This window comes from Pleurodeles waltl, chromosome 7, assembly GCF_031143425.1.
Source record: "Pleurodeles waltl isolate 20211129_DDA chromosome 7, aPleWal1.hap1.20221129, whole genome shotgun sequence".
NCBI classification, from domain to species: domain Eukaryota; kingdom Metazoa; phylum Chordata; class Amphibia; order Caudata; family Salamandridae; genus Pleurodeles; species Pleurodeles waltl.
The window spans coordinates 11,237,535-11,259,664 of record NC_090446.1 but is presented as its reverse complement, the minus strand read 5'-3'; the positions used below and the strand labels follow the sequence as shown (position 1 = coordinate 11,259,664).

General features: G+C 49.7%; 23 non-coding genes across 23 annotated transcripts; all 23 read right to left on the bottom strand.

The window, feature by feature from the left end:
• Positions 1–125: 125 nt before the first annotated feature.
• Positions 126–207, bottom strand: TRNAS-UGA (transfer RNA serine (anticodon UGA)). The gene has a single exon. It is a non-coding gene; the product is annotated as a tRNA-Ser (tRNA).
• Positions 208–429: 222 nt separating this feature from the next.
• Positions 430–511, bottom strand: TRNAS-AGA (transfer RNA serine (anticodon AGA)). The gene has a single exon. It is a non-coding gene; the product is annotated as a tRNA-Ser (tRNA).
• A 1,852-nt stretch (positions 512–2,363) lies between these two features.
• On the bottom strand, positions 2,364–2,445 carry TRNAS-CGA (transfer RNA serine (anticodon CGA)). The gene has a single exon. It is a non-coding gene; the product is annotated as a tRNA-Ser (tRNA).
• Positions 2,446–3,015: 570 nt separating this feature from the next.
• Positions 3,016–3,097, bottom strand: TRNAS-UGA (transfer RNA serine (anticodon UGA)). Its single transcript has one exon. It is a non-coding gene; the product is annotated as a tRNA-Ser (tRNA).
• A 222-nt stretch (positions 3,098–3,319) lies between these two features.
• TRNAS-AGA (transfer RNA serine (anticodon AGA)) lies at positions 3,320–3,401 on the bottom strand. Its single transcript has one exon. It is a non-coding gene; the product is annotated as a tRNA-Ser (tRNA).
• A 1,862-nt stretch (positions 3,402–5,263) lies between these two features.
• On the bottom strand, positions 5,264–5,345 carry TRNAS-CGA (transfer RNA serine (anticodon CGA)). Its single transcript has one exon. It is a non-coding gene; the product is annotated as a tRNA-Ser (tRNA).
• Positions 5,346–5,915: 570 nt separating this feature from the next.
• Positions 5,916–5,997, bottom strand: TRNAS-UGA (transfer RNA serine (anticodon UGA)). The gene has a single exon. It is a non-coding gene; the product is annotated as a tRNA-Ser (tRNA).
• Positions 5,998–6,219: 222 nt separating this feature from the next.
• Positions 6,220–6,301, bottom strand: TRNAS-AGA (transfer RNA serine (anticodon AGA)). Its single transcript has one exon. It is a non-coding gene; the product is annotated as a tRNA-Ser (tRNA).
• Positions 6,302–8,153: 1,852 nt separating this feature from the next.
• On the bottom strand, positions 8,154–8,235 carry TRNAS-CGA (transfer RNA serine (anticodon CGA)). The gene has a single exon. It is a non-coding gene; the product is annotated as a tRNA-Ser (tRNA).
• A 570-nt stretch (positions 8,236–8,805) lies between these two features.
• On the bottom strand, positions 8,806–8,887 carry TRNAS-UGA (transfer RNA serine (anticodon UGA)). The gene has a single exon. It is a non-coding gene; the product is annotated as a tRNA-Ser (tRNA).
• A 222-nt stretch (positions 8,888–9,109) lies between these two features.
• TRNAS-AGA (transfer RNA serine (anticodon AGA)) lies at positions 9,110–9,191 on the bottom strand. The gene has a single exon. It is a non-coding gene; the product is annotated as a tRNA-Ser (tRNA).
• A 1,862-nt stretch (positions 9,192–11,053) lies between these two features.
• Positions 11,054–11,135, bottom strand: TRNAS-CGA (transfer RNA serine (anticodon CGA)). The gene has a single exon. It is a non-coding gene; the product is annotated as a tRNA-Ser (tRNA).
• A 570-nt stretch (positions 11,136–11,705) lies between these two features.
• TRNAS-UGA (transfer RNA serine (anticodon UGA)) lies at positions 11,706–11,787 on the bottom strand. Its single transcript has one exon. It is a non-coding gene; the product is annotated as a tRNA-Ser (tRNA).
• Positions 11,788–12,009: 222 nt separating this feature from the next.
• Positions 12,010–12,091, bottom strand: TRNAS-AGA (transfer RNA serine (anticodon AGA)). Its single transcript has one exon. It is a non-coding gene; the product is annotated as a tRNA-Ser (tRNA).
• Positions 12,092–13,943: 1,852 nt separating this feature from the next.
• On the bottom strand, positions 13,944–14,025 carry TRNAS-CGA (transfer RNA serine (anticodon CGA)). The gene has a single exon. It is a non-coding gene; the product is annotated as a tRNA-Ser (tRNA).
• A 570-nt stretch (positions 14,026–14,595) lies between these two features.
• On the bottom strand, positions 14,596–14,677 carry TRNAS-UGA (transfer RNA serine (anticodon UGA)). The gene has a single exon. It is a non-coding gene; the product is annotated as a tRNA-Ser (tRNA).
• A 222-nt stretch (positions 14,678–14,899) lies between these two features.
• On the bottom strand, positions 14,900–14,981 carry TRNAS-AGA (transfer RNA serine (anticodon AGA)). Its single transcript has one exon. It is a non-coding gene; the product is annotated as a tRNA-Ser (tRNA).
• A 1,852-nt stretch (positions 14,982–16,833) lies between these two features.
• TRNAS-CGA (transfer RNA serine (anticodon CGA)) lies at positions 16,834–16,915 on the bottom strand. The gene has a single exon. It is a non-coding gene; the product is annotated as a tRNA-Ser (tRNA).
• A 570-nt stretch (positions 16,916–17,485) lies between these two features.
• TRNAS-UGA (transfer RNA serine (anticodon UGA)) lies at positions 17,486–17,567 on the bottom strand. The gene has a single exon. It is a non-coding gene; the product is annotated as a tRNA-Ser (tRNA).
• Positions 17,568–17,789: 222 nt separating this feature from the next.
• TRNAS-AGA (transfer RNA serine (anticodon AGA)) lies at positions 17,790–17,871 on the bottom strand. The gene has a single exon. It is a non-coding gene; the product is annotated as a tRNA-Ser (tRNA).
• Positions 17,872–19,721: 1,850 nt separating this feature from the next.
• TRNAS-CGA (transfer RNA serine (anticodon CGA)) lies at positions 19,722–19,803 on the bottom strand. The gene has a single exon. It is a non-coding gene; the product is annotated as a tRNA-Ser (tRNA).
• Positions 19,804–20,373: 570 nt separating this feature from the next.
• TRNAS-UGA (transfer RNA serine (anticodon UGA)) lies at positions 20,374–20,455 on the bottom strand. The gene has a single exon. It is a non-coding gene; the product is annotated as a tRNA-Ser (tRNA).
• A 222-nt stretch (positions 20,456–20,677) lies between these two features.
• On the bottom strand, positions 20,678–20,759 carry TRNAS-AGA (transfer RNA serine (anticodon AGA)). Its single transcript has one exon. It is a non-coding gene; the product is annotated as a tRNA-Ser (tRNA).
• Positions 20,760–22,130: the final 1,371 nt, after the last annotated feature.

The following is a 22,130-nucleotide window of genomic DNA, read 5'->3' as shown; positions in this document are numbered from 1 at the left end:
TGATCCCATTCCCTGCCCAGTGTTTCGCCTTCCTTAGCTCTATTGAGAGTGATAGCTATATTCGGCCTGCTTGTGCAGATGCCATTTAATATGAAGTATAAAATATCACCAAAGGTGAAGTAGCACGTAGTCGGCAGGATTTGAACCTACGCGGGGAGACCCCAATGGATTTCAAGTCCATCGCCTTAACCACTCGGCCACGACTACTTGCTTAAAGCTATGGTCCATTTTCAACGTAGCTCGTTTCTATTTCTGCTGGCGGTCTAGCCTCTGGACAGAAGCAGTCCTTTTCTAGAGAGGAAGGCCACAATGGCAAAAGTTTGAGCCCTCCCAGGCCGCTGACCCTATTAGTCCTGCTTTTGGAGCCCGCATTTATGCCAGAAGGTATTTCAAAGAATTATGGGAAAATACTGTTCACAAAAGGGACAGCGTAGTTGGCAGGATTCGAACCTGCGCGGGGATACCCCAATGGATTTCTAGTCCATCGCCTTAACCACTCGGCCACAACTACCCACACAAGTGAATCTCAACAGGGCACTTTACCTCCATCCGTAGTCTTTTTTCTTTCCGTTCACTGGACCATTTTCCCTGCTCTCCTATACATCATTCCTATTCCACAGAAGACTTTCTAAAGCGTCTCAAGCTAAAAGCAGGCATGCATGTGAAATTAGCACTCCTTGTATGTTCATGTTTTGAGACGGGGGAAAAAAATCAGGCCGGAAGAGGTGGTAGCTTTAACGTCAGGGAGATGGCAGCCACGATAGGCACCATGGCAAAACTTCTGTCTTGGAGGCCATGAATGGACTCCACAGAGAGACGGGTTGGTCTTTACAGGTATGAAAAGAAGTGCCTCGTCCAATCTAGGGCCTGTGGCTAGGCGTTTCCTGAGCTGAATTCTCCTTGGAGGAGAGTGGGCGTGTTCAGTTTCTCTGCAGACTAGTGCCTGACAGGTGAGGGAGGGGGAGCAGGATGCATTTGGCCTGGGTTCATATCTTTCTTCTGTGGCTTTAATGGTCTTTGCTTCATATTCTGTTTTACTGACTGCTTTGCATAGAGGCTGCTCCCTTGTTCTCCCACGCAGGAGGCCCTGAAGAGGAATCCCAAAAATGTCATCTGACGTAGTCGGCAGGATTTGAACATACTCGTGGAGACGCCAAATGATATCTAGTCCATCGCCTTAACCACTTGGTAACGACTACTTGGCTCTGCAAGCGGTGCCCCTTTCAACATAGCCCTTCATGTCTTCACAGGCAACCTCACTGGCTCCAGTCATTCCGCTCTGCTCCTTCCTCTTCCTCAGCAATCCTTTGCACTGGCAAGGTGCTTCTCAAAAAACAAATATAGGCACTCCTGCCAATCCACAAGTATTCCGAAGGCTTTGCTGAGGCCCTCTGCAGCCCTTCTTCTTTACAGCACATCAACTGCTGACCTTTGTTTGCCCTAAGGCTTCTGCTTCCATATTGGAGTCATCCCAGGCTTTGGTGATCCCAGCCGTCAGCCCAGCACCTCAGTTGAGCCTTTGAAAGGCTGTCAGGCCCTGCTCCTCTTTCTGTCTTGATATTCTAGCCACATTACTTAATAGGTGAGTGGAGGCGGGCCCAAGAGAGGGTAGTCTCTATGCAAATGAAGTGCTTGGGCATACCTGGGAGTGTCCTTCTGCAAGCCATTCAGCCTCCTGGCTGGTGGCAGGTTTGTTGAGGAGAGCAAGGCCGTGTTGGGCCAGTCCCAAAGCAAAGGCGAGCTCCTTCAGCAGGAGTCCATTTATGCGAGGGACCCTAAGTTACTCAGGCATATATAATAATCACCTTTAGCCCTTATAGAGAGGTTTTGGCCGATCGGGGCCAAAGGGGCGGTGGGGTCAGAAGGCTCAGGGTAAGGGCCTCAGTAGCCTCACCTCTCTTGTTGCCCTAGGTTGCACTGTGGTCTGGGACCTGGCCAAACGCCAATCCTTTTTAACCACACCTGCAGCTCTGCCTAGGCCGAGAAGCAACAGCAGAGAGCTTCCTTCCTGCCCCTTCCTGTGCTTCCCACCAACCTCCTAAATTGACCCCTGTAGAGGAGCTAGCTGCCTTGTCCTTCCCAACAACAATTTATCCAGGCACTCACCCCAGACAGCAGGCTCGAAAAGCACAGGCAAGGCTTCTCTGCAGCTCCCCAAAATAGACAGATACAGTGTCTGAGAAGCTGTAGGCCTGGGCAGCGTACTCCTTGAGAGTTTTCATGCTGGCATTGCACAGTGCATTGTTTCACATTCTTGTCTTTGTTTTACCTGTGCTCTCAACGTTGTTGAATAATACATGCTTATTCCTGGGAAAGGAGGCATCCAAGGAAAAACCTAACACATCATTGTGAAAGAGCACCGACGTAGTCGGCAGGATTTGAACCTGCGCGGGGACACCCCAATGGATTTCGAGTCCATCGCCTTAACCACTCGGCCACGACTACTCACGAGGGGTGGCTGCCACTTAAGCTGAGGTTCTCACTCTCACAGCAGTCTTTTTCTTTCCCTCAGTTCACTCTGCTCCACTGCCTTCCCATCTTTGCCTATCCGTTCTACTGCAAAAAATACACTCGGTCCATACCTGCATACTGACGTGACTCAAAGGCACTATTATAAAGTTCATGTTCCTGGCCAGAGAAAAGCAAAAAGGAGGTTGTAAAAGAATGCAGTTATGACACTTTAGGAAAATAATGACACTGTCAGACGCCCCAATAAGGCTACTTCCTTCATGCATCTGATACCTCAGATGGAACTTACTGGCGAGATGATAACTGAAGTTCTTTCCCAATCTCCTTGGCTATTACTCGACATGTGTCTTCTCGACAGCTGGGGTGCACAAGTGGCAGGAGTGCCAGACAGGTAGTCTCATGCCTTCTCCGGCCACTCTTTTGATCCCATTCCCTGCCCAGTGTTTCGCCTTCCTTAGCTCTATTGAGAGTGATAGCTATATTCGGCCTGCTTGTGCAGATGCCATTTAATATGAAGTATAAAATATCACCAAAGGTGAAGTAGCACGTAGTCGGCAGGATTTGAACCTACGCGGGGAGACCCCAATGGATTTCAAGTCCATCGCCTTAACCACTCGGCCACGACTACTTGCTTAAAGCTATGGTCCATTTTCAACGTAGCTCGTTTCTATTTCTGCTGGCGGTCTAGCCTCTGGACAGAAGCAGTCCTTTTCTAGAGAGGAAGGCCACAATGGCAAAAGTTTGAGCCCTCCCAGGCCGCTGACCCTATTAGTCCTGCTTTTGGAGCCCGCATTTATGCCAGAAGGTATTTCAAAGAATTATGGGAAAATACTGTTCACAAAAGGGACAGCGTAGTTGGCAGGATTCGAACCTGCGCGGGGATACCCCAATGGATTTCTAGTCCATCGCCTTAACCACTCGGCCACAACTACCCACACAAGTGAATCTCAACAGGGCACTTTACCTCCATCCGTAGTCTTTTTTCTTTCCGTTCACTGGACCATTTTCCCTGCTCTCCTATACATCATTCCTATTCCACAGAAGACTTTCTAAAGCGTCTCAAGCTAAAAGCAGGCATGCATGTGAAATTAGCACTCCTTGTATGTTCATGTTTTGAGACGGGGGAAAAAAATCAGGCCGGAAGAGGTGGTAGCTTTAACGTCAGGGAGATGGCAGCCACGATAGGCACCATGGCAAAACTTCTGTCTTGGAGGCCATGAATGGACTCCACAGAGAGACGGGTTGGTCTTTACAGGTATGAAAAGAAGTGCCTCGTCCAATCTAGGGCCTGTGGCTAGGCGTTTCCTGAGCTGAATTCTCCTTGGAGGAGAGTGGGCGTGTTCAGTTTCTCTGCAGACTAGTGCCTGACAGGTGAGGGAGGGGGAGCAGGATGCATTTGGCCTGGGTTCATATCTTTCTTCTGTGGCTTTAATGGTCTTTGCTTCATATTCTGTTTTACTGACTGCTTTGCATAGAGGCTGCTCCCTTGTTCTCCCACGCAGGAGGCCCTGAAGAGGAATCCCAAAAATGTCATCTGACGTAGTCGGCAGGATTTGAACATACTCGTGGAGACGCCAAATGATATCTAGTCCATCGCCTTAACCACTTGGTAACGACTACTTGGCTCTGCAAGCGGTGCCCCTTTCAACATAGCCCTTCATGTCTTCACAGGCAACCTCACTGGCTCCAGTCATTCCGCTCTGCTCCTTCCTCTTCCTCAGCAATCCTTTGCACTGGCAAGGTGCTTCTCAAAAAACAAATATAGGCACTCCTGCCAATCCACAAGTATTCCGAAGGCTTTGCTGAGGCCCTCTGCAGCCCTTCTTCTTTACAGCACATCAACTGCTGACCTTTGTTTGCCCTAAGGCTTCTGCTTCCATATTGGAGTCATCCCAGGCTTTGGTGATCCCAGCCGTCAGCCCAGCACCTCAGTTGAGCCTTTGAAAGGCTGTCAGGCCCTGCTCCTCTTTCTGTCTTGATATTCTAGCCACATTACTTAATAGGTGAGTGGAGGCGGGCCCAAGAGAGGGTAGTCTCTATGCAAATGAAGTGCTTGGGCATACCTGGGAGTGTCCTTCTGCAAGCCATTCAGCCTCCTGGCTGGTGGCAGGTTTGTTGAGGAGAGCAAGGCCGTGTTGGGCCAGTCCCAAAGCAAAGGCGAGCTCCTTCAGCAGGAGTCCATTTATGCGAGGGACCCTAAGTTACTCAGGCATATATAATAATCACCTTTAGCCCTTATAGAGAGGTTTTGGCCGATCGTGGCCGATCGGGGCCAAAGGGGCGGTGGGGTCAGAAGGCTCAGGGTAAGGGCCTCAGTAGCCTCACCTCTCTTGTTGCCCTAGGTTGCACTGTGGTCTGGGACCTGGCCAAACGCCAATCCTTTTTAACCACACCTGCAGCTCTGCCTAGGCCGAGAAGCAACAGCAGAGAGCTTCCTTCCTGCCCCTTCCTGTGCTTCCCACCAACCTCCTAAATTGACCCCTGTAGAGGAGCTAGCTGCCTTGTCCTTCCCAACAACAATTTATCCAGGCACTCACCCCAGACAGCAGGCTCGAAAAGCACAGGCAAGGCTTCTCTGCAGCTCCCCAAAATAGACAGATACAGTGTCTGAGAAGCTGTAGGCCTGGGCAGCGTACTCCTTGAGAGTTTTCATGCTGGCATTGCACAGTGCATTGTTTCACATTCTTGTCTTTGTTTTACCTGTGCTCTCAACGTTGTTGAATAATACATGCTTATTCCTGGGAAAGGAGGCATCCAAGGAAAAACCTAACACATCATTGTGAAAGAGCACCGACGTAGTCGGCAGGATTTGAACCTGCGCGGGGACACCCCAATGGATTTCGAGTCCATCGCCTTAACCACTCGGCCACGACTACTCACGAGGGGTGGCTGCCACTTAAGCTGAGGTTCTCACTCTCACAGCAGTCTTTTTCTTTCCCTCAGTTCACTCTGCTCCACTGCCTTCCCATCTTTGCCTATCCGTTCTACTGCAAAAAATACACTCGGTCCATACCTGCATACTGACGTGACTCAAAGGCACTATTATAAAGTTCATGTTCCTGGCCAGAGAAAATCAAAAAGGAGGTTGTAAAAGAATGCAGTTATGACACTTTAGGAAAATAATGACACTGTCAGACGCCCCAATAAGGCTACTTCCTTCATGCATCTGATACCTCAGATGGAACTTACTGGCGAGATGATAACTGAAGTTCTTTCCCAATCTCCTTGGCTATTACTCGACATGTGTCTTCTCGACAGCTGGGGTGCACAAGTGGCAGGAGTGCCAGACAGGTAGTCTCATGCCTTCTCCGGCCACTCTTTTGATCCCATTCCCTGCCCAGTGTTTCGCCTTCCTTAGCTCTATTGAGAGTGATAGCTATATTCGGCCTGCTTGTGCAGATGCCATTTAATATGAAGTATAAAATATCACCAAAGGTGAAGTAGCACGTAGTCGGCAGGATTTGAACCTACGCGGGGAGACCCCAATGGATTTCAAGTCCATCGCCTTAACCACTCGGCCACGACTACTTGCTTAAAGCTATGGTCCATTTTCAACGTAGCTCGTTTCTATTTCTGCTGGCGGTCTAGCCTCTGGACAGAAGCAGTCCTTTTCTAGAGAGGAAGGCCACAATGGCAAAAGTTTGAGCCCTCCCAGGCCGCTGACCCTATTAGTCCTGCTTTTGGAGCCCGCATTTATGCCAGAAGGTATTTCAAAGAATTATGGGAAAATACTGTTCACAAAAGGGACAGCGTAGTTGGCAGGATTCGAACCTGCGCGGGGATACCCCAATGGATTTCTAGTCCATCGCCTTAACCACTCGGCCACAACTACCCACACAAGTGAATCTCAACAGGGCACTTTACCTCCATCCGTAGTCTTTTTTCTTTCCGTTCACTGGACCATTTTCCCTGCTCTCCTATACATCATTCCTATTCCACAGAAGACTTTCTAAAGCGTCTCAAGCTAAAAGCAGGCATGCATGTGAAATTAGCACTCCTTGTATGTTCATGTTTTGAGACGGGGGAAAAAAATCAGGCCGGAAGAGGTGGTAGCTTTAACGTCAGGGAGATGGCAGCCACGATAGGCACCATGGCAAAACTTCTGTCTTGGAGGCCATGAATGGACTCCACAGAGAGACGGGTTGGTCTTTACAGGTATGAAAAGAAGTGCCTCGTCCAATCTAGGGCCTGTGGCTAGGCGTTTCCTGAGCTGAATTCTCCTTGGAGGAGAGTGGGCGTGTTCAGTTTCTCTGCAGACTAGTGCCTGACAGGTGAGGGAGGGGGAGCAGGATGCATTTGGCCTGGGTTCATATCTTTCTTCTGTGGCTTTAATGGTCTTTGCTTCATATTCTGTTTTACTGACTGCTTTGCATAGAGGCTGCTCCCTTGTTCTCCCACGCAGGAGGCCCTGAAGAGGAATCCCAAAAATGTCATCTGACGTAGTCGGCAGGATTTGAACATACTCGTGGAGACGCCAAATGATATCTAGTCCATCGCCTTAACCACTTGGTAACGACTACTTGGCTCTGCAAGCGGTGCCCCTTTCAACATAGCCCTTCATGTCTTCACAGGCAACCTCACTGGCTCCAGTCATTCCGCTCTGCTCCTTCCTCTTCCTCAGCAATCCTTTGCACTGGCAAGGTGCTTCTCAAAAAACAAATATAGGCACTCCTGCCAATCCACAAGTATTCCGAAGGCTTTGCTGAGGCCCTCTGCAGCCCTTCTTCTTTACAGCACATCAACTGCTGACCTTTGTTTGCCCTAAGGCTTCTGCTTCCATATTGGAGTCATCCCAGGCTTTGGTGATCCCAGCCGTCAGCCCAGCACCTCAGTTGAGCCTTTGAAAGGCTGTCAGGCCCTGCTCCTCTTTCTGTCTTGATATTCTAGCCACATTACTTAATAGGTGAGTGGAGGCGGGCCCAAGAGAGGGTAGTCTCTATGCAAATGAAGTGCTTGGGCATACCTGGGAGTGTCCTTCTGCAAGCCATTCAGCCTCCTGGCTGGTGGCAGGTTTGTTGAGGAGAGCAAGGCCGTGTTGGGCCAGTCCCAAAGCAAAGGCGAGCTCCTTCAGCAGGAGTCCATTTATGCGAGGGACCCTAAGTTACTCAGGCATATATAATAATCACCTTTAGCCCTTATAGAGAGGTTTTGGCCGATCGGGGCCAAAGGGGCGGTGGGGTCAGAAGGCTCAGGGTAAGGGCCTCAGTAGCCTCACCTCTCTTGTTGCCCTAGGTTGCACTGTGGTCTGGGACCTGGCCAAACGCCAATCCTTTTTAACCACACCTGCAGCTCTGCCTAGGCCGAGAAGCAACAGCAGAGAGCTTCCTTCCTGCCCCTTCCTGTGCTTCCCACCAACCTCCTAAATTGACCCCTGTAGAGGAGCTAGCTGCCTTGTCCTTCCCAACAACAATTTATCCAGGCACTCACCCCAGACAGCAGGCTCGAAAAGCACAGGCAAGGATTCTCTGCAGCTCCCCAAAATAGACAGATACAGTGTCTGAGAAGCTGTAGGCCTGGGCAGCGTACTCCTTGAGAGTTTTCATGCTGGCATTGCACAGTGCATTGTTTCACATTCTTGTCTTTGTTTTACCTGTGCTCTCAACGTTGTTGAATAATACATGCTTATTCCTGGGAAAGGAGGCATCCAAGGAAAAACCTAACACATCATTGTGAAAGAGCACCAACGTAGTCGGCAGGATTTGAACCTGCGCGGGGACACCCCAATGGATTTCGAGTCCATCGCCTTAACCACTCGGCCACGACTACTCACGAGGGGTGGCTGCCACTTAAGCTGAGGTTCTCACTCTCACAGCAGTCTTTTTCTTTCCCTCAGTTCACTCTGCTCCACTGCCTTCCCATCTTTGCCTATCCGTTCTACTGCAAAAAATACACTCGGTCCATACCTGCATACTGACGTGACTCAAAGGCACTATTATAAAGTTCATGTTCCTGGCCAGAGAAAAGCAAAAAGGAGGTTGTAAAAGAATGCAGTTATGACACTTTAGGAAAATAATGACACTGTCAGACGCCCCAATAAGGCTACTTCCTTCATGCATCTGATACCTCAGATGGAACTTACTGGCGAGATGATAACTGAAGTTCTTTCCCAATCTCCTTGGCTATTACTCGACATGTGTCTTCTCGACAGCTGGGGTGCACAAGTGGCAGGAGTGCCAGACAGGTAGTCTCATGCCTTCTCCGGCCACTCTTTTGATCCCATTCCCTGCCCAGTGTTTCGCCTTCCTTAGCTCTATTGAGAGTGATAGCTATATTCGGCCTGCTTGTGCAGATGCCATTTAATATGAAGTATAAAATATCACCAAAGGTGAAGTAGCACGTAGTCGGCAGGATTTGAACCTACGCGGGGAGACCCCAATGGATTTCAAGTCCATCGCCTTAACCACTCGGCCACGACTACTTGCTTAAAGCTATGGTCCATTTTCAACGTAGCTCGTTTCTATTTCTGCTGGCGGTCTAGCCTCTGGACAGAAGCAGTCCTTTTCTAGAGAGGAAGGCCACAATGGCAAAAGTTTGAGCCCTCCCAGGCCGCTGACCCTATTAGTCCTGCTTTTGGAGCCCGCATTTATGCCAGAAGGTATTTCAAAGAATTATGGGAAAATACTGTTCACAAAAGGGACAGCGTAGTTGGCAGGATTCGAACCTGCGCGGGGATACCCCAATGGATTTCTAGTCCATCGCCTTAACCACTCGGCCACAACTACCCACACAAGTGAATCTCAACAGGGCACTTTACCTCCATCCGTAGTCTTTTTTCTTTCCGTTCACTGGACCATTTTCCCTGCTCTCCTATACATCATTCCTATTCCACAGAAGACTTTCTAAAGCGTCTCAAGCTAAAAGCAGGCATGCATGTGAAATTAGCACTCCTTGTATGTTCATGTTTTGAGACGGGGGAAAAAAATCAGGCCGGAAGAGGTGGTAGCTTTAACGTCAGGGAGATGGCAGCCACGATAGGCACCATGGCAAAACTTCTGTCTTGGAGGCCATGAATGGACTCCACAGAGAGACGGGTTGGTCTTTACAGGTATGAAAAGAAGTGCCTCGTCCAATCTAGGGCCTGTGGCTAGGCGTTTCCTGAGCTGAATTCTCCTTGGAGGAGAGTGGGCGTGTTCAGTTTCTCTGCAGACTAGTGCCTGACAGGTGAGGGAGGGGGAGCAGGATGCATTTGGCCTGGGTTCATATCTTTCTTCTGTGGCTTTAATGGTCTTTGCTTCATATTCTGTTTTACTGACTGCTTTGCATAGAGGCTGCTCCCTTGTTCTCCCACGCAGGAGGCCCTGAAGAGGAATCCCAAAAATGTCATCTGACGTAGTCGGCAGGATTTGAACATACTCGTGGAGACGCCAAATGATATCTAGTCCATCGCCTTAACCACTTGGTAACGACTACTTGGCTCTGCAAGCGGTGCCCCTTTCAACATAGCCCTTCATGTCTTCACAGGCAACCTCACTGGCTCCAGTCATTCCGCTCTGCTCCTTCCTCTTCCTCAGCAATCCTTTGCACTGGCAAGGTGCTTCTCAAAAAACAAATATAGGCACTCCTGCCAATCCACAAGTATTCCGAAGGCTTTGCTGAGGCCCTCTGCAGCCCTTCTTCTTTACAGCACATCAACTGCTGACCTTTGTTTGCCCTAAGGCTTCTGCTTCCATATTGGAGTCATCCCAGGCTTTGGTGATCCCAGCCGTCAGCCCAGCACCTCAGTTGAGCCTTTGAAAGGCTGTCAGGCCCTGCTCCTCTTTCTGTCTTGATATTCTAGCCACATTACTTAATAGGTGAGTGGAGGCGGGCCCAAGAGAGGGTAGTCTCTATGCAAATGAAGTGCTTGGGCATACCTGGGAGTGTCCTTCTGCAAGCCATTCAGCCTCCTGGCTGGTGGCAGGTTTGTTGAGGAGAGCAAGGCCGTGTTGGGCCAGTCCCAAAGCAAAGGCGAGCTCCTTCAGCAGGAGTCCATTTATGCGAGGGACCCTAAGTTACTCAGGCATATATAATAATCACCTTTAGCCCTTATAGAGAGGTTTTGGCCGATCGTGGCCGATCGGGGCCAAAGGGGCGGTGGGGTCAGAAGGCTCAGGGTAAGGGCCTCAGTAGCCTCACCTCTCTTGTTGCCCTAGGTTGCACTGTGGTCTGGGACCTGGCCAAACGCCAATCCTTTTTAACCACACCTGCAGCTCTGCCTAGGCCGAGAAGCAACAGCAGAGAGCTTCCTTCCTGCCCCTTCCTGTGCTTCCCACCAACCTCCTAAATTGACCCCTGTAGAGGAGCTAGCTGCCTTGTCCTTCCCAACAACAATTTATCCAGGCACTCACCCCAGACAGCAGGCTCGAAAAGCACAGGCAAGGCTTCTCTGCAGCTCCCCAAAATAGACAGATACAGTGTCTGAGAAGCTGTAGGCCTGGGCAGCGTACTCCTTGAGAGTTTTCATGCTGGCATTGCACAGTGCATTGTTTCACATTCTTGTCTTTGTTTTACCTGTGCTCTCAACGTTGTTGAATAATACATGCTTATTCCTGGGAAAGGAGGCATCCAAGGAAAAACCTAACACATCATTGTGAAAGAGCACCGACGTAGTCGGCAGGATTTGAACCTGCGCGGGGACACCCCAATGGATTTCGAGTCCATCGCCTTAACCACTCGGCCACGACTACTCACGAGGGGTGGCTGCCACTTAAGCTGAGGTTCTCACTCTCACAGCAGTCTTTTTCTTTCCCTCAGTTCACTCTGCTCCACTGCCTTCCCATCTTTGCCTATCCGTTCTACTGCAAAAAATACACTCGGTCCATACCTGCATACTGACGTGACTCAAAGGCACTATTATAAAGTTCATGTTCCTGGCCAGAGAAAAGCAAAAAGGAGGTTGTAAAAGAATGCAGTTATGACACTTTAGGAAAATAATGACACTGTCAGACGCCCCAATAAGGCTACTTCCTTCATGCATCTGATACCTCAGATGGAACTTACTGGCGAGATGATAACTGAAGTTCTTTCCCAATCTCCTTGGCTATTACTCGACATGTGTCTTCTCGACAGCTGGGGTGCACAAGTGGCAGGAGTGCCAGACAGGTAGTCTCATGCCTTCTCCGGCCACTCTTTTGATCCCATTCCCTGCCCAGTGTTTCGCCTTCCTTAGCTCTATTGAGAGTGATAGCTATATTCGGCCTGCTTGTGCAGATGCCATTTAATATGAAGTATAAAATATCACCAAAGGTGAAGTAGCACGTAGTCGGCAGGATTTGAACCTACGCGGGGAGACCCCAATGGATTTCAAGTCCATCGCCTTAACCACTCGGCCACGACTACTTGCTTAAAGCTATGGTCCATTTTCAACGTAGCTCGTTTCTATTTCTGCTGGCGGTCTAGCCTCTGGACAGAAGCAGTCCTTTTCTAGAGAGGAAGGCCACAATGGCAAAAGTTTGAGCCCTCCCAGGCCGCTGACCCTATTAGTCCTGCTTTTGGAGCCCGCATTTATGCCAGAAGGTATTTCAAAGAATTATGGGAAAATACTGTTCACAAAAGGGACAGCGTAGTTGGCAGGATTCGAACCTGCGCGGGGATACCCCAATGGATTTCTAGTCCATCGCCTTAACCACTCGGCCACAACTACCCACACAAGTGAATCTCAACAGGGCACTTTACCTCCATCCGTAGTCTTTTTTCTTTCCGTTCACTGGACCATTTTCCCTGCTCTCCTATACATCATTCCTATTCCACAGAAGACTTTCTAAAGCGTCTCAAGCTAAAAGCAGGCATGCATGTGAAATTAGCACTCCTTGTATGTTCATGTTTTGAGACGGGGGAAAAAAATCAGGCCGGAAGAGGTGGTAGCTTTAACGTCAGGGAGATGGCAGCCACGATAGGCACCATGGCAAAACTTCTGTCTTGGAGGCCATGAATGGACTCCACAGAGAGACGGGTTGGTCTTTACAGGTATGAAAAGAAGTGCCTCGTCCAATCTAGGGCCTGTGGCTAGGCGTTTCCTGAGCTGAATTCTCCTTGGAGGAGAGTGGGCGTGTTCAGTTTCTCTGCAGACTAGTGCCTGACAGGTGAGGGAGGGGGAGCAGGATGCATTTGGCCTGGGTTCATATCTTTCTTCTGTGGCTTTAATGGTCTTTGCTTCATATTCTGTTTTACTGACTGCTTTGCATAGAGGCTGCTCCCTTGTTCTCCCACGCAGGAGGCCCTGAAGAGGAATCCCAAAAATGTCATCTGACGTAGTCGGCAGGATTTGAACATACTCGTGGAGACGCCAAATGATATCTAGTCCATCGCCTTAACCACTTGGTAACGACTACTTGGCTCTGCAAGCGGTGCCCCTTTCAACATAGCCCTTCATGTCTTCACAGGCAACCTCACTGGCTCCAGTCATTCCGCTCTGCTCCTTCCTCTTCCTCAGCAATCCTTTGCACTGGCAAGGTGCTTCTCAAAAAACAAATATAGGCACTCCTGCCAATCCACAAGTATTCCGAAGGCTTTGCTGAGGCCCTCTGCAGCCCTTCTTCTTTACAGCACATCAACTGCTGACCTTTGTTTGCCCTAAGGCTTCTGCTTCCATATTGGAGTCATCCCAGGCTTTGGTGATCCCAGCCGTCAGCCCAGCACCTCAGTTGAGCCTTTGAAAGGCTGTCAGGCCCTGCTCCTCTTTCTGTCTTGATATTCTAGCCACATTACTTAATAGGTGAGTGGAGGCGGGCCCAAGAGAGGGTAGTCTCTATGCAAATGAAGTGCTTGGGCATACCTGGGAGTGTCCTTCTGCAAGCCATTCAGCCTCCTGGCTGGTGGCAGGTTTGTTGAGGAGAGCAAGGCCGTGTTGGGCCAGTCCCAAAGCAAAGGCGAGCTCCTTCAGCAGGAGTCCATTTATGCGAGGGACCCTAAGTTACTCAGGCATATATAATAATCACCTTTAGCCCTTATAGAGAGGTTTTGGCCGATCGGGGCCAAAGGGGCGGTGGGGTCAGAAGGCTCAGGGTAAGGGCCTCAGTAGCCTCACCTCTCTTGTTGCCCTAGGTTGCACTGTGGTCTGGGACCTGGCCAAACGCCAATCCTTTTTAACCACACCTGCAGCTCTGCCTAGGCCGAGAAGCAACAGCAGAGAGCTTCCTTCCTGCCCCTTCCTGTGCTTCCCACCAACCTCCTAAATTGACCCCTGTAGAGGAGCTAGCTGCCTTGTCCTTCCCAACAACAATTTATCCAGGCACTCACCCCAGACAGCAGGCTCGAAAAGCACAGGCAAGGCTTCTCTGCAGCTCCCCAAAATAGACAGATACAGTGTCTGAGAAGCTGTAGGCCTGGGCAGCGTACTCCTTGAGAGTTTTCATGCTGGCATTGCACAGTGCATTGTTTCACATTCTTGTCTTTGTTTTACCTGTGCTCTCAACGTTGTTGAATAATACATGCTTATTCCTGGGAAAGGAGGCATCCAAGGAAAAACCTAACACATCATTGTGAAAGAGCACCGACGTAGTCGGCAGGATTTGAACCTGCGCGGGGACACCCCAATGGATTTCGAGTCCATCGCCTTAACCACTCGGCCACGACTACTCACGAGGGGTGGCTGCCACTTAAGCTGAGGTTCTCACTCTCACAGCAGTCTTTTTCTTTCCCTCAGTTCACTCTGCTCCACTGCCTTCCCATCTTTGCCTATCCGTTCTACTGCAAAAAATACACTCGGTCCATACCTGCATACTGACGTGACTCAAAGGCACTATTATAAAGTTCATGTTCCTGGCCAGAGAAAATCAAAAAGGAGGTTGTAAAAGAATGCAGTTATGACACTTTAGGAAAATAATGACACTGTCAGACGCCCCAATAAGGCTACTTCCTTCATGCATCTGATACCTCAGATGGAACTTACTGGCGAGATGATAACTGAAGTTCTTTCCCAATCTCCTTGGCTATTACTCGACATGTGTCTTCTCGACAGCTGGGGTGCACAAGTGGCAGGAGTGCCAGACAGGTAGTCTCATGCCTTCTCCGGCCACTCTTTTGATCCCATTCCCTGCCCAGTGTTTCGCCTTCCTTAGCTCTATTGAGAGTGATAGCTATATTCGGCCTGCTTGTGCAGATGCCATTTAATATGAAGTATAAAATATCACCAAAGGTGAAGTAGCACGTAGTCGGCAGGATTTGAACCTACGCGGGGAGACCCCAATGGATTTCAAGTCCATCGCCTTAACCACTCGGCCACGACTACTTGCTTAAAGCTATGGTCCATTTTCAACGTAGCTCGTTTCTATTTCTGCTGGCGGTCTAGCCTCTGGACAGAAGCAGTCCTTTTCTAGAGAGGAAGGCCACAATGGCAAAAGTTTGAGCCCTCCCAGGCCGCTGACCCTATTAGTCCTGCTTTTGGAGCCCGCATTTATGCCAGAAGGTATTTCAAAGAATTATGGGAAAATACTGTTCACAAAAGGGACAGCGTAGTTGGCAGGATTCGAACCTGCGCGGGGATACCCCAATGGATTTCTAGTCCATCGCCTTAACCACTCGGCCACAACTACCCACACAAGTGAATCTCAACAGGGCACTTTACCTCCATCCGTAGTCTTTTTTCTTTCCGTTCACTGGACCATTTTCCCTGCTCTCCTATACATCATTCCTATTCCACAGAAGACTTTCTAAAGCGTCTCAAGCTAAAAGCAGGCATGCATGTGAAATTAGCACTCCTTGTATGTTCATGTTTTGAGACGGGGGAAAAAAATCAGGCCGGAAGAGGTGGTAGCTTTAACGTCAGGGAGATGGCAGCCACGATAGGCACCATGGCAAAACTTCTGTCTTGGAGGCCATGAATGGACTCCACAGAGAGACGGGTTGGTCTTTACAGGTATGAAAAGAAGTGCCTCGTCCAATCTAGGGCCTGTGGCTAGGCGTTTCCTGAGCTGAATTCTCCTTGGAGGAGAGTGGGCGTGTTCAGTTTCTCTGCAGACTAGTGCCTGACAGGTGAGGGAGGGGGAGCAGGATGCATTTGGCCTGGGTTCATATCTTTCTTCTGTGGCTTTAATGGTCTTTGCTTCATATTCTGTTTTACTGACTGCTTTGCATAGAGGCTGCTCCCTTGTTCTCCCACGCAGGAGGCCCTGAAGAGGAATCCCAAAAATGTCATCTGACGTAGTCGGCAGGATTTGAACATACTCGTGGAGACGCCAAATGATATCTAGTCCATCGCCTTAACCACTTGGTAACGACTACTTGGCTCTGCAAGCGGTGCCCCTTTCAACATAGCCCTTCATGTCTTCACAGGCAACCTCACTGGCTCCAGTCATTCCGCTCTGCTCCTTCCTCTTCCTCAGCAATCCTTTGCACTGGCAAGGTGCTTCTCAAAAAACAAATATAGGCACTCCTGCCAATCCACAAGTATTCCGAAGGCTTTGCTGAGGCCCTCTGCAGCCCTTCTTCTTTACAGCACATCAACTGCTGACCTTTGTTTGCCCTAAGGCTTCTGCTTCCATATTGGAGTCATCCCAGGCTTTGGTGATCCCAGCCGTCAGCCCAGCACCTCAGTTGAGCCTTTGAAAGGCTGTCAGGCCCTGCTCCTCTTTCTGTCTTGATATTCTAGCCACATTACTTAATAGGTGAGTGGAGGCGGGCCCAAGAGAGGGTAGTCTCTATGCAAATGAAGTGCTTGGGCATACCTGGGAGTGTCCTTCTGCAAGCCATTCAGCCTCCTGGCTGGTGGCAGGTTTGTTGAGGAGAGCAAGGCCGTGTTGGGCCAGTCCCAAAGCAAAGGCGAGCTCCTTCAGCAGGAGTCCATTTATGCGAGGGACCCTAAGTTACTCAGGCATATATAATAATCACCTTTAGCCCTTATAGAGAGGTTTTGGCCGATCGGGGCCAAAGGGGCGGTGGGGTCAGAAGGCTCAGGGTAAGGGCCTCAGTAGCCTCACCTCTCTTGTTGCCCTAGGTTGCACTGTGGTCTGGGACCTGGCCAAACGCCAATCCTTTTTAACCACACCTGCAGCTCTGCCTAGGCCGAGAAGCAACAGCAGAGAGCTTCCTTCCTGCCCCTTCCTGTGCTTCCCACCAACCTCCTAAATTGACCCCTGTAGAGGAGCTAGCTGCCTTGTCCTTCCCAACAACAATTTATCCAGGCACTCACCCCAGACAGCAGGCTCGAAAAGCACAGGCAAGGATTCTCTGCAGCTCCCCAAAATAGACAGATACAGTGTCTGAGAAGCTGTAGGCCTGGGCAGCGTACTCCTTGAGAGTTTTCATGCTGGCATTGCACAGTGCATTGTTTCACATTCTTGTCTTTGTTTTACCTGTGCTCTCAACGTTGTTGAATAATACATGCTTATTCCTGGGAAAGGAGGCATCCAAGGAAAAACCTAACACATCATTGTGAAAGAGCACCAACGTAGTCGGCAGGATTTGAACCTGCGCGGGGACACCCCAATGGATTTCGAGTCCATCGCCTTAACCACTCGGCCACGACTACTCACGAGGGGTGGCTGCCACTTAAGCTGAGGTTCTCACTCTCACAGCAGTCTTTTTCTTTCCCTCAGTTCACTCTGCTCCACTGCCTTCCCATCTTTGCCTATCCGTTCTACTGCAAAAAATACACTCGGTCCATACCTGCATACTGACGTGACTCAAAGGCACTATTATAAAGTTCATGTTCCTGGCCAGAGAAAAGCAAAAAGGAGGTTGTAAAAGAATGCAGTTATGACACTTTAGGAAAATAATGACACTGTCAGACGCCCCAATAAGGCTACTTCCTTCATGCATCTGATACCTCAGATGGAACTTACTGGCGAGATGATAACTGAAGTTCTTTCCCAATCTCCTTGGCTATTACTCGACATGTGTCTTCTCGACAGCTGGGGTGCACAAGTGGCAGGAGTGCCAGACAGGTAGTCTCATGCCTTCTCCGGCCACTCTTTTGATCCCATTCCCTGCCCAGTGTTTCGCCTTCCTTAGCTCTATTGAGAGTGATAGCTATATTCGGCCTGCTTGTGCAGATGCCATTTAATATGAAGTATAAAATATCACCAAAGGTGAAGTAGCACGTAGTCGGCAGGATTTGAACCTACGCGGGGAGACCCCAATGGATTTCAAGTCCATCGCCTTAACCACTCGGCCACGACTACTTGCTTAAAGCTATGGTCCATTTTCAACGTAGCTCGTTTCTATTTCTGCTGGCGGTCTAGCCTCTGGACAGAAGCAGTCCTTTTCTAGAGAGGAAGGCCACAATGGCAAAAGTTTGAGCCCTCCCAGGGCGCTGACCCTATTAGTCCTGCTTTTGGAGCCCGCATTTATGCCAGAAGGTATTTCAAAGAATTATGGGAAAATACTGTTCACAAAAGGGACAGCGTAGTTGGCAGGATTCGAACCTGCGCGGGGATACCCCAATGGATTTCTAGTCCATCGCCTTAACCACTCGGCCACAACTACCCACACAAGTGAATCTCAACAGGGCACTTTACCTCCATCCGTAGTCTTTTTTCTTTCCGTTCACTGGACCATTTTCCCTGCTCTCCTATACATCATTCCTATTCCACAGAAGACTTTCTAAAGCGTCTCAAGCTAAAAGCAGGCATGCATGTGAAATTAGCACTCCTTGTATGTTCATGTTTTGAGACGGGGGAAAAAAATCAGGCCGGAAGAGGTGGTAGCTTTAACGTCAGGGAGATGGCAGCCACGATAGGCACCATGGCAAAACTTCTGTCTTGGAGGCCATGAATGGACTCCACAGAGAGACGGGTTGGTCTTTACAGGTATGAAAAGAAGTGCCTCGTCCAATCTAGGGCCTGTGGCTAGGCGTTTCCTGAGCTGAATTCTCCTTGGAGGAGAGTGGGCGTGTTCAGTTTCTCTGCAGACTAGTGCCTGACAGGTGAGGGAGGGGGAGCAGGATGCATTTGGCCTGGGTTCATATCTTTCTTCTGTGGCTTTAATGGTCTTTGCTTCATATTCTGTTTTACTGACTGCTTTGCATAGAGGCTGCTCCCTTGTTCTCCCACGCAGGAGGCCCTGAAGAGGAATCCCAAAAATGTCATCTGACGTAGTCGGCAGGATTTGAACATACTCGTGGAGACGCCAAATGATATCTAGTCCATCGCCTTAACCACTTGGTAACGACTACTTGGCTCTGCAAGCGGTGCCCCTTTCAACATAGCCCTTCATGTCTTCACAGGCAACCTCACTGGCTCCAGTCATTCCGCTCTGCTCCTTCCTCTTCCTCAGCAATCCTTTGCACTGGCAAGGTGCTTCTCAAAAAACAAATATAGGCACTCCTGCCAATCCACAAGTATTCCGAAGGCTTTGCTGAGGCCCTCTGCAGCCCTTCTTCTTTACAGCACATCAACTGCTGACCTTTGTTTGCCCTAAGGCTTCTGCTTCCATATTGGAGTCATCCCAGGCTTTGGTGATCCCAGCCGTCAGCCCAGCACCTCAGTTGAGCCTTTGAAAGGCTGTCAGGCCCTGCTCCTCTTTCTGTCTTGATATTCTAGCCACATTACTTAATAGGTGAGTGGAGGCGGGCCCAAGAGAGGGTAGTCTCTATGCAAATGAAGTGCTTGGGCATACCTGGGAGTGTCCTTCTGCAAGCCATTCAGCCTCCTGGCTGGTGGCAGGTTTGTTGAGGAGAGCAAGGCCGTGTTGGGCCAGTCCCAAAGCAAAGGCGAGCTCCTTCAGCAGGAGTCCATTTATGCGAGGGACCCTAAGTTACTCAGGCATATATAATAATCACCTTTAGCCCTTATAGAGAGGTTTTGGCCGATCGTGGCCGATCGGGGCCAAAGGGGCGGTGGGGTCAGAAGGCTCAGGGTAAGGGCCTCAGTAGCCTCACCTCTCTTGTTGCCCTAGGTTGCACTGTGGTCTGGGACCTGGCCAAACGCCAATCCTTTTTAACCACACCTGCAGCTCTGCCTAGGCCGAGAAGCAACAGCAGAGAGCTTCCTTCCTGCCCCTTCCTGTGCTTCCCACCAACCTCCTAAATTGACCCCTGTAGAGGAGCTAGCTGCCTTGTCCTTCCCAACAACAATTTATCCAGGCACTCACCCCAGACAGCAGGCTCGAAAAGCACAGGCAAGGCTTCTCTGCAGCTCCCCAAAATAGACAGATACAGTGTCTGAGAAGCTGTAGGCCTGGGCAGCGTACTCCTTGAGAGTTTTCATGCTGGCATTGCTTCACATTCTTGTCTTTGTTTTACCTGTGCTCTCAACGTTGTTGAATAATACATGCTTATTCCTGGGAAAGGAGGCATCCAAGGAAAAACCTAACACATCATTGTGAAAGAGCACCGACGTAGTCGGCAGGATTTGAACCTGCGCGGGGACACCCCAATGGATTTCGAGTCCATCGCCTTAACCACTCGGCCACGACTACTCACGAGGGGTGGCTGCCACTTAAGCTGAGGTTCTCACTCTCACAGCAGTCTTTTTCTTTCCCTCAGTTCACTCTGCTCCACTGCCTTCCCATCTTTGCCTATCCGTTCTACTGCAAAAAATACACTCGGTCCATACCTGCATACTGACGTGACTCAAAGGCACTATTATAAAGTTCATGTTCCTGGCCAGAGAAAAGCAAAAAGGAGGTTGTAAAAGAATGCAGTTATGACACTTTAGGAAAATAATGACACTGTCAGACGCCCCAATAAGGCTACTTCCTTCATGCATCTGATACCTCAGATGGAACTTACTGGCGAGATGATAACTGAAGTTCTTTCCCAATCTCCTTGGCTATTACTCGACATGTGTCTTCTCGACAGCTGGGGTGCACAAGTGGCAGGAGTGCCAGACAGGTAGTCTCATGCCTTCTCCGGCCACTCTTTTGATCCCATTCCCTGCCCAGTGTTTCGCCTTCCTTAGCTCTATTGAGAGTGATAGCTATATTCGGCCTGCTTGTGCAGATGCCATTTAATATGAAGTATAAAATATCTCCAAAGGTGAAGTAGCACGTAGTCGGCAGGATTTGAACCTACGCGGGGAGACCCCAATGGATTTCAAGTCCATCGCCTTAACCACTCGGCCACGACTACTTGCTTAAAGCTATGGTCCATTTTCAACGTAGCTCGTTTCTATTTCTGCTGGCGGTCTAGCCTCTGGACAGAAGCAGTCCTTTTCTAGAGAGGAAGGCCACAATGGCAAAAGTTTGAGCCCTCCCAGGCCGCTGACCCTATTAGTCCTGCTTTTGGAGCCCGCATTTATGCCAGAAGGTATTTCAAAGAATTATGGGAAAATACTGTTCACAAAAGGGACAGCGTAGTTGGCAGGATTCGAACCTGCGCGGGGATACCCCAATGGATTTCTAGTCCATCGCCTTAACCACTCGGCCACAACTACCCACACAAGTGAATCTCAACAGGGCACTTTACCTCCATCCGTAGTCTTTTTTCTTTCCGTTCACTGGACCATTTTCCCTGCTCTCCTATACATCATTCCTATTCCACAGAAGACTTTCTAAAGCGTCTCAAGCTAAAAGCAGGCATGCATGTGAAATTAGCACTCCTTGTATGTTCATGTTTTGAGACGGGGGAAAAAAATCAGGCCGGAAGAGGTGGTAGCTTTAACGTCAGGGAGATGGCAGCCACGATAGGCACCATGGCAAAACTTCTGTCTTGGAGGCCATGAATGGACTCCACAGAGAGACGGGTTGGTCTTTACAGGTATGAAAAGAAGTGCCTCGTCCAATCTAGGGCCTGTGGCTAGGCGTTTCCTGAGCTGAATTCTCCTTGGAGGAGAGTGGGCGTGTTCAGTTTCTCTGCAGACTAGTGCCTGACAGGTGAGGGAGGGGGAGCAGGATGCATTTGGCCTGGGTTCATATCTTTCTTCTGTGGCTTTAATGGTCTTTGCTTCATATTCTGTTTTACTGACTGCTTTGCATAGAGGCTGCTCCCTTGTTCTCCCACGCAGGAGGCCCTGAAGAGGAATCCCAAAAATGTCATCTGACGTAGTCGGCAGGATTTGAACATACTCGTGGAGACGCCAAATGATATCTAGTCCATCGCCTTAACCACTTGGTAACGACTACTTGGCTCTGCAAGCGGTGCCCCTTTCAACATAGCCCTTCATGTCTTCACAGGCAACCTCACTGGCTCCAGTCATTCCGCTCTGCTCCTTCCTCTTCCTCAGCAATCCTTTGCACTGGCAAGGTGCTTCTCAAAAAACAAATATAGGCACTCCTGCCAATCCACAAGTATTCCGAAGGCTTTGCTGAGGCCCTCTGCAGCCCTTCTTCTTTACAGCACATCAACTGCTGACCTTTGTTTGCCCTAAGGCTTCTGCTTCCATATTGGAGTCATCCCAGGCTTTGGTGATCCCAGCCGTCAGCCCAGCACCTCAGTTGAGCCTTTGAAAGGCTGTCAGGCCCTGCTCCTCTTTCTGTCTTGATATTCTAGCCACATTACTTAATAGGTGAGTGGAGGCGGGCCCAAGAGAGGGTAGTCTCTATGCAAATGAAGTGCTTGGGCATACCTGGGAGTGTCCTTCTGCAAGCCATTCAGCCTCCTGGCTGGTGGCAGGTTTGTTGAGGAGAGCAAGGCCGTGTTGGGCCAGTCCCAAAGCAAAGGCGAGCTCCTTCAGCAGGAGTCCATTTATGCGAGGGACCCTAAGTTACTCAGGCATATATAATAATCACCTTTAGCCCTTATAGAGAGGTTTTGGCCGATCGGGGCCAAAGGGGCGGTGGGGTCAGAAGGCTCAGGGTAAGGGCCT